This window comes from Gossypium arboreum, chromosome 13 (genome assembly GCF_025698485.1).
Source record: "Gossypium arboreum isolate Shixiya-1 chromosome 13, ASM2569848v2, whole genome shotgun sequence".
Taxonomy (NCBI): Eukaryota; Viridiplantae; Streptophyta; class Magnoliopsida; order Malvales; family Malvaceae; genus Gossypium; species Gossypium arboreum.
The window spans coordinates 33,838,785-33,850,103 of record NC_069082.1 but is presented as its reverse complement, the minus strand read 5'-3'; positions in this window follow the sequence as shown (position 1 = coordinate 33,850,103).

Genomic DNA, 11,319 nt, shown 5'->3' with positions numbered 1-11,319 from the left:
GTAAGAAATTTGAAATTAGGGTTTTATGATGAAATTTAGATAGTTATGTCTAAGTTTGGTTGAAAATTGAGTAGAAACAAAGTATGAATTGAGATAGAAAAGTAAGTGAATTTATTTAAGATTAAAATTGAAATTAAAGTGGAAATTGAATAGAAATTGAATAAGAAATTTAAATATTAAATGTAAAATAGTATTGTATTAATGATTATGAAAATTGTTTTAATTTCTGTAGGTAATGTTGTTCCGGAAAACCTTGGCTAAGGAAGAAAAAGGCAAAGTCAGTGAGGGTCAGCTCGGAAATTACGGTTTGTATTTCTATAATCCAAACTTAATATTTAACAGTTGAAATTATTATTTAATATGTATGGTAAGTGTATTGAAATTATTATTTGAATTGGAGTGAACATTGGTTGAAATTGAAAAGTGAATTTAAGTATTAATTGTTGTGTTTTGATTAAATGTTATGGCTAGTAATTAATGTGAGGATTATTTGTATTATGTTTTACAATTGAAATGGATTGATTTGTATGTGATAAATTTATTGAATTTATATGGATATATGTGATTGATGTGGAAATTGAATATTGAATGTATGTTATATTGAAAATTAAATTGATTGGGAATGTGATGAAATAAATATGCATATGTGATTATTGTAGAATTTGAATGTATGTTAATAAAAAAATAATTTGAATTGTATTGAATTATTAATTTATGTGATTAAATTGAAATGTGTATTGATTGGAAACTGAAAATTTATTAAAACCCTATTAACAGTATCAGACTAAGCCAGATATAGTTGGCATGCCATAGGATTGGAAGTGTTCAAGGATACTTTGACCTTGAGTCGATGAGGCACTATAAGTGTCGTACTGTTACTTTGACTTCGAGTCGATGAGGCACCTTGCGTGTCGTACTGTTACTGTTACATCGATTTAATCTGATAAGGTATTGAGTACCATACTATAACATTTACTTCGGCAAAGCTGATGAGGCACTGTGTGTCGTACTGGTGTGTTGGTTGGATCCGTGTATCCGTCAATGTCCAAGTCATGTTAATAGGGGTAAATAAAGGTACTGAATGACTGACTGTTACTAAATGATATTGATAAATTGATCGATACTGAAAAATATTGACTAAAATTGAACTTGGAAATAAACAGATTATTGATTGAAATGTGAATTGTTAAATATTATTTATTGATATTGACCATTGAACTGAAACAGTTTGAAACACATGAATTATGTAACTCTAAATGAGATATAAGTGAATAATATTATTGTTCAAGTGAATTGTGAACATATGATGGAAAAATTATACGGGTTAGTAGATGGAAGAATTGATTGAGTTAAAAAGGATTTATCTATAAATTGAATAATTATAATTGTGATTGTTATATTATTTTTAAGTGAATGTTATATTTTCATATTATGAAGTGTTCGAATTATAGAAATACCACTAAGTACATACTCAGCGTACGGTTTGTTTCCGTGCGCAGAACAAGTCAAAGTCAGATCGTTAGATCAGCATCCCAGGCCAATCCCGAACTCTAAGTGGAGAAGTATATTATTTATTGGTAATGGCATGTACCTAGGATAACTTATTCATATGAGTGTCATTTTGAATTATGAAAGTAAAGGTGTAGGAATTGGCTTAATTGGTATGAATTTGAATTGTTTGAAAATGTATGTGAAATACTTAAAAAGATTTATCATATAGGCCCATAAAATATCTAATTTGACATGTTTTGAGTAGGTTTGAATGAGATTTAAAGTAATTGAATGAATGGTAATTGAAATGTTTGGTATATTAAATTGCAGGGTTGGTAAATTTGTTGTTTAAGACTCATTTTGAGTCCACACGGCCTAGCACACGGGTGTGTGGACTGGCCATGTGAAAACTGCTCCTTGATACTTTCAAGTCAGAGAGTTACATGGGCTCTTAACACCGTCGTGTAACCCAGTGACATGGCCGTGTGATCTAGTGACATAGCCATGTGAGTCACACGGGCAATCTATATAGGTGTGTGGGTACTGTTCATAAGGAAAAGTTTTAAAATTTGAGAAAAATTCGTAGTGATTTTAAATTAGTCCCGAATTGATTTTAATGTTCATATTGGGCTTCGAGGCCCCATTTAAGGGATGATATGTTAAATTTATGATAAGTGTAAACAATTATTTTAATTGATGACCGTAATTGAACTGTATTGAATGGTAATGCCCCGTAATCCTGTTCTGGGGACGGATAAGGATTAGGGGGTGTTACATTAGAGGCGATGCCTCAGTAAGACTCTGATTCTCTAACAACAAGGGATCATACATGTAAATTGGAGAGTTGTTTTGATGGGCAGACTCTCCAGGTAAGAGTGGAATTTGAGGTGTAGCAGGAACTGAAGATGATGGAGTAACTGCAGTGATAGGCCCTCGATTTGGTTTAAACCTTGTTAATGAATAACCAGTCTCTTGATTATTGTCCTCTAATTTGGGTCTTTTATTGGATCTCTTTACTGATGACCTTATTGTTGGAGAAACAAAAGTCTTTCCTTTAGTAGCAGCATCTTTGATAATAGAAGAAATGTCCATGTTTTGGGGATGTGAATGTGATAAAGGCCCTGTACCATGAACAGGAGAATTAACTTCATTCAAAGTAGAAGTAGAATCTGTAACAGGATCAGTTATAAGATTCCAAATTTGTGGGCGAAGACTATAGAAGCTATAAAAATAGAATGAAGGTTCTTTTTTGCGCCCCAATAATATTATGCTAAATCATTGTCTAAATTGCGTGGCCACGCTTCAAAAGAAGAAGACACAGTGAAATAATTCAACAACTTCAGAGAATCATTCGATCGGTAACCATTGGGGCTTAATTCTTGTAAGCAATATTGGAAAATGTTTCTAATTGTAACGAGTTCCACCAAATCGAGGACACACCCTTTATTAACCGCTTATATGGACTCTCAGCAAGTTGAGAACCCACTGGCTGGTAGTGTGCACAAATATTTTTGTTAGGAATAGACCATCTGGTGGGAAAACCAAAACCCGATTCATGTTTGCAAATAACCTTTATAAATTTATATTTCCTCTTGTGAAGGTTAGAGATGTTATTTTGAATGATGGGCTCATGACTAGTACGTACATTAAAACGAGCCCTACCAGCAGATAACCCCTGTCTTTTTATCTTCAATTGGTAGAACTTTTGGAAAATATCCAACAATGTGGCTTATTGTGTTGGCAACAATCAATGTAAAAAGCCATCAATGTCCACCAAGAAAGGGATGATAATTTCCTAGGTGCAATGACATATTCGGTTAAAACAACACAAAAGAAAGGGTTTAAGGACAAGTGGAAACCAACTTCTATCAGAATCAGAGTCAAGATGAACCCTAAAGTGTTGCCACTTAAATGGGATTTCTCAGGTCGTTGAAAATTATAAGCGAAGTTCGAGTCTTAGATACCCCAAACTCCTAAATATATTTTCTCATCTTTGGTGGTGCTGCAGGTAACAATTTCTAGCTCTACTCACGGAGATGTATCCTTCAGTTCTTTAGGACCAAATGGAAGGGGATTTCTGGGGGTAATGTTTTGCTTGGCTTGGCTTTGACCTCTTGCTCTAGTGGTAGTTCGAACCATTATGTGTGATGGTAATGCAATAAAAGGAAATGAAAGAAAGTAAAAGAGTTACCTTTGGGAAAAATCTAAAAATGAATATGAAGAATATAGAAAGATTAATCAGATGAAAGGTTAGGGTTTCGATTGATTTTGCGAAAGTGATTGAAGAAGTGTTTGTGTATGTGTTTTATAAAAACAAACCTGTAAAAAAAGTTTATATCGGAGAAACTATTCAGGTTGTCCAATATAATCAAGACATCTTTTATATTGGGTAAGCGTGTAATGTTTAAATTTGCGCAGGTAATCACCAAATCCTGAATTTTCCCAACACATGGTACGCGTCGGGCGTGATCAGTTAATTGTCAGATATACTTGGAATTATTTTCAAAGTTAATTTCAAGGAGGAAATTTATTTAAGGGAAGGAGAGTTGTAACACCCGAGTTTCCTAAATCTAAAGTTTTGGGCGTATAGCCATAAATAGTTGTCTAACATGGTGTTATCCACCCAATTGATCATTTTGGAGCATACCAGTGGGCGTATAGAAGCCAACACTTGAGTTAGTAAGAATTTGATTTCTTGATTTTTTTTTATATCAAGGAGACGTCTGTGTTAATGGATAAAAGGGAAATATGAGATGTGTATTCACCAAAAGTATAGTAGGCCTCGTTTGTGTGAAATACTGTACTAGTTAGACTTTAAGTTATTTGGTTAGAAACCAGCTGTACAATTTAGCCTGATAAGTTTAATGATGGGAACTTATTTATATTTTTCTCAAAAATTGTAGAATAATAAGAAGGCAAGTTCTGATACGTATTGTAACATCTAGCATGACGAAGCTGTAATGACCCAAAATTCACGGGCATCAGAAAAGTACAATATCAGGCCTCCCTCTTAGTAAACCGAGTTCGTAAATAATTATAAGGAATAATTATAAGTCTAGTAGTATGTTTAATTAAGTTTTAATTAAGTAAAAGGACTAAAATGACAATTAAGCCATTTATATGAAATGAGGCGGATATATGTATTAAAATCTAAGATTTTATTTAGGTTATATTTAAATATTATATATAATTAGTATAATTATTAATTAACATTATGGTTTTATATTAGATTATTATTATTAGTATTATTATTAAATAAATTAAATAGTAGATAATTGTATGGTAATAAAAAATGTACATGTGTAAAAATTATATTGGTACATTTGTAATTTAAATACTCAAATTACTTATAATTTAAGTATAAAGATATTTTATAATAATTAATTGTATTAATTATATTATAAGATTTTATATAATAAATAAATTAAAGTTATGACAAATGTATAAGGATGATAGGGTAAAAATGTAATAATATGTATGTGTACAAATGTAACATATATAATTGATATTAAAATAGATATTAAATAAATAAATTATGAGATTTTTGTTTGATAAATAAATTAAATAATGACAATTTTAATAAAATTATTGGTACAAATGTAGAAATATAAGTGTGACCAAATGTAATACTAATATTTATTTTTAAATAGATATTTATTGAGTTAAATAAATAAAAAGTAAAGGAAATATAACAGAGAAATAAAGAAACAAAAGAGAATAGAAACAGAATTGAAAACGGGAAGCAGGGGAGAAAAAGAGAAAGAAAAAGGGAAAGAAAAATAAAAGAGAAAACTAAGGATTTGAAGCTTGAAGCTTTGATCGGTAAGTTAATTAAGTCCTTTCTAGTTAATCTTGATGTTTTAGAAGTTCTAAACAAGGTTTTATTGAAATTAAGTTCAAGAGTTTATAGGTGTTCAAGTAGGGTTTATGTTGAACAAATTATTGAGTTAGGGATTAAATTGAATGAATTCTAAATTAGAATTGAATAAAAGATTAAATTATAAAAGAAGTTATAAGTTTTATGTTGTAGGGACTAAATTAAAGAAATTTCGAAATTAAGAAAATATGCTGGAAATTTTATAGTTAAATATGAGTTTAGACAAAATTTGAATAGAAAAAGAGAGTGGATTGGATTAAGAAAGTAAGTAAGTTTAGTTAGGATTGAATTGGGAATAAGGTAGGAATTGTTTAGAAATTTAATTATTTATTAAAATTAATGCTGTAAATAATAATGTAAATTACTATTATTTTCATAACTAACAAAGAACTCGGGGCATTGGCACAAAAGGAAAGGAGAAAGTTATCGAGGAGTAATTATGAAATTTGGGTTTGTATTACTATAATTCAAGTTATTTATTATTAAGTATTAATTTTAAATTTATTTATTTTATAGTAAGTAATTATTGAGGCAAATAATTTTATTGAATTGAATTTAGAAAATTGAATTGAATGAGAAATACGTGTTAGTATTACTATAATTCAATTTAATTATTATTAATTGTTGAATTTTAAGTTAATATGCATGGTAAGTAATAGTATTAAATTGTATGAAATTAAATTAAATTGTGATTATATGTGAATAATTGAAATGCATATTAAATTGAGAAAGTGTATTGAATTATGAATATGTGAATTGAAAATTGATTGAGTGGAAAATGATTGAATTGAAAATGTGAGAAATTGCGGCTGAATTTAATTGAGATTTATATGTGATCCGGAAACCCTATTAACTAGTCGGGCTGAGTCGGGTATAGTTGGCATGCCATAGGATTGGAAGTGTTCAGGGATGCTTCGACCTCGAGTCGATGAGACACTAGGTGTCACTATTTTACTTCGATAGATCCGATGAGGTACTGGTTACCACTTTACTTTGGCTAGGCTGATGAGACACTGGGTGTCAACTTTGCTTCGAACTATTCGATGAGGCACTGGGTGCCAAATTGGTGTGTTTGGTTAGATCCGTGTATCCGCCAAAGTCCGAGTCTATTAATAGGGGTAATTAAAAGAATAGTTAAGTTGAATAAAATGAATTGGTTGAACCACTGAAAGAAATGTAAAAATGGAACATGAATTGAAAATGTGATTTTAAATGTAAGTATGAGAATAGAAAGCATGAATTAATGGTTCATGAATTAGACAATGGCTCAACATGAATGTTTATGATTTCAATTGACGAATAGCTAAATTAAAATTGTATGAATATATTGAGAATGGAAAATTTATGTTTGAATTGGTTTAGTAAGTATTAAAGGTAGATGATTTAATTTACATGATTATTATGTTTATAATTTGAATTATGGTAATATCACTGAGTATAGAATACTCAGCGTACAGTTGTTTTCATGCGCAGGTTAGTAGGGATTCAGAGTCTCGGTTCAGCATCTAGGCAATCCTGACTCTAGCGCAAAACTCGGTGATGTATTCTTCTTTTGGTAAAAGTGGCATGTACATAGGTGTTAATTTAGTTACTTTAAAATGTTATATAATTTTTGTTGTAAAGAATGGTATTTGGTATTTTGGTGTTTAAACTAATGAAATAGTAAGAAAATTTACATGATATGCATGGTATAATTGATGCTAAATTTAGAATGGATGAACGAAATTCTAATTTAATTTTTAATGGTAACATAAATGTTCTTAGAGTAAATTATCAAATTATTTTTATAGATATGATTTTAATATGATTAAACATGAAATTGCATTGGTTGAAATATTGATTTTGGATTGGTTCCGGTTTGAAATTGCAGGGAAGGTTAGATATTTATAAAAGGGTTATATTGAATTTTTTTAAAAAAAAAAGAAAAGAAAAGCAAGAGACAATTTGTAAAAGTTTATATGAATTTATAATCATATTATAATATGTTCGATAATTATTTGAATATTATTCTAAATTGTTCGATTGTCCGGTAATGCCGCGTAACCCTGTTTCGATGATTGTTTAGGGTTAGGGGGTGTTACAGAAGCATTAGTGTTTGCATAACTGTTTAAGGTAGTAAGGCATATAGAGTAAGTCATGAGTAGACCTGTCCATGGGCCGTGTAACTTCCCGAAATAGGGCCTAAACGGAATAGTGGTTGTGAAAACACAAATTCAAGGTAAAAAAAAAAATTATTTCGATTAAGTTTTAAGGTTTACTCATTGATTGAATAATTGTGTGAAAATTTCATGAAGAAATTTTATGTATAAGTGCCTAATTTGATAATTAGGACTAAATTGTAAAATTAGCAAAATGTGTGTTCTAGATAATAAAGGGGATTTAATTGAAATGGGTTCTTAAAGTGGAGGTTCTTATTTAGCAATTAGACCATTATATTTAAGTTTGGACAAAAATGGGCAAGAATAGGACAAATTTGAAAGAAAAGCCTTTAAGGGCATTTTGGTCATTTAGTAATTAAAAGAATTAAAAAGGGAAAATAAAGCCAAAATTGGTCCATCTTCATCATGGAGGCCGAATATAGCATGGGGGAAGCCATGGTCAGGGTTTCCTAGCTTTCCAAGCTCAATAATAAGTCCGTTCTAGCCTCATTTTTAATGTTCTTTATGTTTTTGGAGTCACGGCAACTTGATTTAGCTTATTCTAGCAATAATTCATGCTAGGGTTCATATTTGGAAAAATACCCATAGTTTAAATGTGTTTATTTTGATGTTTTATGGTAGAATATGAAGCTTGAAATTATGTTAAATAATTTTTGCTAAACGATTTTAAGTGAAAACGAGTTAAACAACATAATCGGTAAAAATACCTAATGTTCATAAGTACATGATAGAATGGGAATTTGATGTTTCCATAGAAGGGAAAAATGTTCAGCATGTCATAAATCATAAGAAAAATGGATAAATTTTAATTTCTGAGCCTAGGGGCAAAATCGTAATTCTGTAAAGGTTTAGGGGTAAGATTGTAATTTTTCTAAAGTTTGAGTTAGGGAATGTTTTGAATAGTACATTAATTAAATAAGTGAAATATAGATCCCGGAAAGTGAGATTTGGACCTAGAACTGGAGAAAAATCGAAAATCGGGAAAGTTGGTAAAATAGTCGGTTTGGTATCGAGGTAAGTTCATATTTTTAATAACCATTTAATTATGTATATTTGAATGATAAATTGATATTTTGGCCATAAATACTTTAGTATTAAATTTCAGATATAATGATTAATGTTCGATAATAATACGATATTGAAAAGAGAACTTTTATACTTTTATACTTTTATAAGAAAGTATTGACTAGCATAGTTTGATGAGAATAAGTTAAGTTGATGATATGATGAGATTGAGAATGTAAGTATGTAAGTTGAGTAGCATTTTATTATTATGCAATTATTGTTATTAGTATTGTTATTATTGAGTTATGCGACTAACCTTGAGAATTTGAGCAAGTATGTTTCAGCTATGACTTGACAAGGCATTGATATCTCAAAGTCCATGGTTGTACCATGACAATTAAGGAAGAATTGACGAAAATGTCCATGTTCATAACATGGCATGCAAGGAGGAATTGACGGTTAAGGATACCATGTAAGACCATGTCAAGACATGGCATTGGTAAGGCAAGGATCCCGTGTAAGACCATATCAAGACATGGCATCGGCATTGATTAAGGACTCCATGTAAGACCACATCAAGATGTGGCATTGGCACTAAGACAAGGATACCATGTAAGACCATGTTTGGAACATGGCATTTGGTAAGACAAGGATACCATGTAAGACCATGTTTGCAACATGGCATTTGGTAAGATAATGATATCATGTAAGACCATGCCAAGGCATGACATTGATAAGTTCTATAAGGCAAGGAAATCATGTAAGACCATGTCAAGACATGACATTGATGAATTACTATAAGGCAAAGGTCCCGTGTAAGACCATGCCAAGGCATAGCATTGGTGAGTTCATAAGGCAAGGATACCACGTAAGACCATGTCAAGACATGGCAATGGTAAGTTCAAAAAGGAAAAGGTTCTCGAGTAATCCAAAGAGTAAGTCAAAGAAACGACAAGGTGAGAACATGAAGAAAGAGTACAGTTATGCATTTAAGGCTTATTTAATCTTGAGATTGTAAGTAATTGAGATTATCAAGTATTAAGTAAGTGATGAGTTTTCAGTTATGCTTGTGACAGTTTATGACATGATTGGCAATATGCCTATATTATGAAAGAGTACTCGTGTTAAATGAGATGTTGCAAGTATGTAAGCAAGCTATTAAGTAAGGTGCCTTTTGTATTCTGAGCCTTTGGTAAGGTTACTGATGAGTAAGATAGGAAAATAAGAACTAAACATTATTTAAGCAAATTATGATAGCATAGTAGTAAGCTAAATTGATTACTAATGCTTATTATTTTACATGTGAACTTACTAAGCTTTATAAGCTTACTTCTTTCACTTTCTCATGTTTCAGAGTACTTAAAAGCAAGCTCGGGTTAGAGGTCGTCGGAGATCACTTCACACTATCGACTATCAAGTTACCAAATGGGTATCTTCGTTTACAAACGTTCTAGTTTATGGCATGTATAGGGACTTAGCCATTTTGTGTGTATGTCCTTATGATATGGCTAAAGAATGGTATGTAAATATTTGATAATGATTAGATATTTAAATGGCTAATGAAGAACATGTTTCGGTGTTATGTATGCCTAAATGGTAGTTAATACAAAGAAATCATGAAAAAGTGAAATTAGCATTAAAACAGTATTGAACAGCAGCAGTGACGTGATCTTGAAAATTCACCAAGAATAGTAGAAATGGAATTAGGTGATGAATGAGATATAGAATTAAAGCTTATTGAGTCTATTTTTATATGAAAGAAACAAAGTAAGCAAAAGAAGTGTATATTAAGAGATATTTGAATTTTAGTAAGACAGGGTCAGAGTGATTTCTGAATCCCCTGTTCTAAATTTATAAATTCACTAAAAATTGTATAAAAATAATTAGGAGTTATATTTTATATTTATAGATTCCATAATTTCAAGGGAAACAAACGGCATGGTTATTTGAGTTCTGTACAGGGAGAAAATTGATTAGTAGTGAGGAGAGGTCAGAGTAGTCGAACAGTGTAACAGGGAAAACTTTAACTAATAAACTATATTAATTGGCTAGACCAAAAATTATAGAAAAACATTAGTAAGAAGATATATGAGTCTAGTTTTAGGGAAATTTCACAAATTTAAATTTTGAGTTTTGTGACTCGAGTTATGATTTATTTAGTGACTATGACGCAGGTGGGCAGTTTTATAAGGAATAATGAAATAAATTGTTTTGATTTGTCTAAGTATTGGAAAATTTTTAATGTTCCCGGTTTGGTCCCGAACTTTTCAATTGCATGTTTTAAAGGTCTCGAGGGCCCTTTTTAGGGAAATATTGAATGAATGTAAATAAATTAATTTTAAATGCTAATTTTTATGCCCCAAATTAGTAAGCTAAGTCCGGTAACGCCTCATGCTCGACTCCGGCGACAGTCTTGGGTAAGGGGTGTTAGAGGGCGGGCCACCTGAAATATGAGAATTTGGGAAAAAATATAGGCCCGAAAATTGGGTTTGAGTTTAAGAATGAGATCTGTTTAAAAAATGGGCTAGGCTTCGGGCAAGGATTTTTCAGCTCGTGCTCGGCTCGACCCGATTTTATAAATCTAAATTTTTTACCCTTGTTCCCAATAGACCCAATCCCGCATATTCACCTTTCAAATCCCTATTTCTCCTTACTAATCCCTAATCCCTAAATTTTTTTCTACTTCTTGCTTTTTCACCACTGCTACCACTATTGCTTCTTTGCCTTCTATTACTTTTTTTGCTTCTTGCTACTTGTTTCTTTGCCATTCTCACCATTGATGCTTCT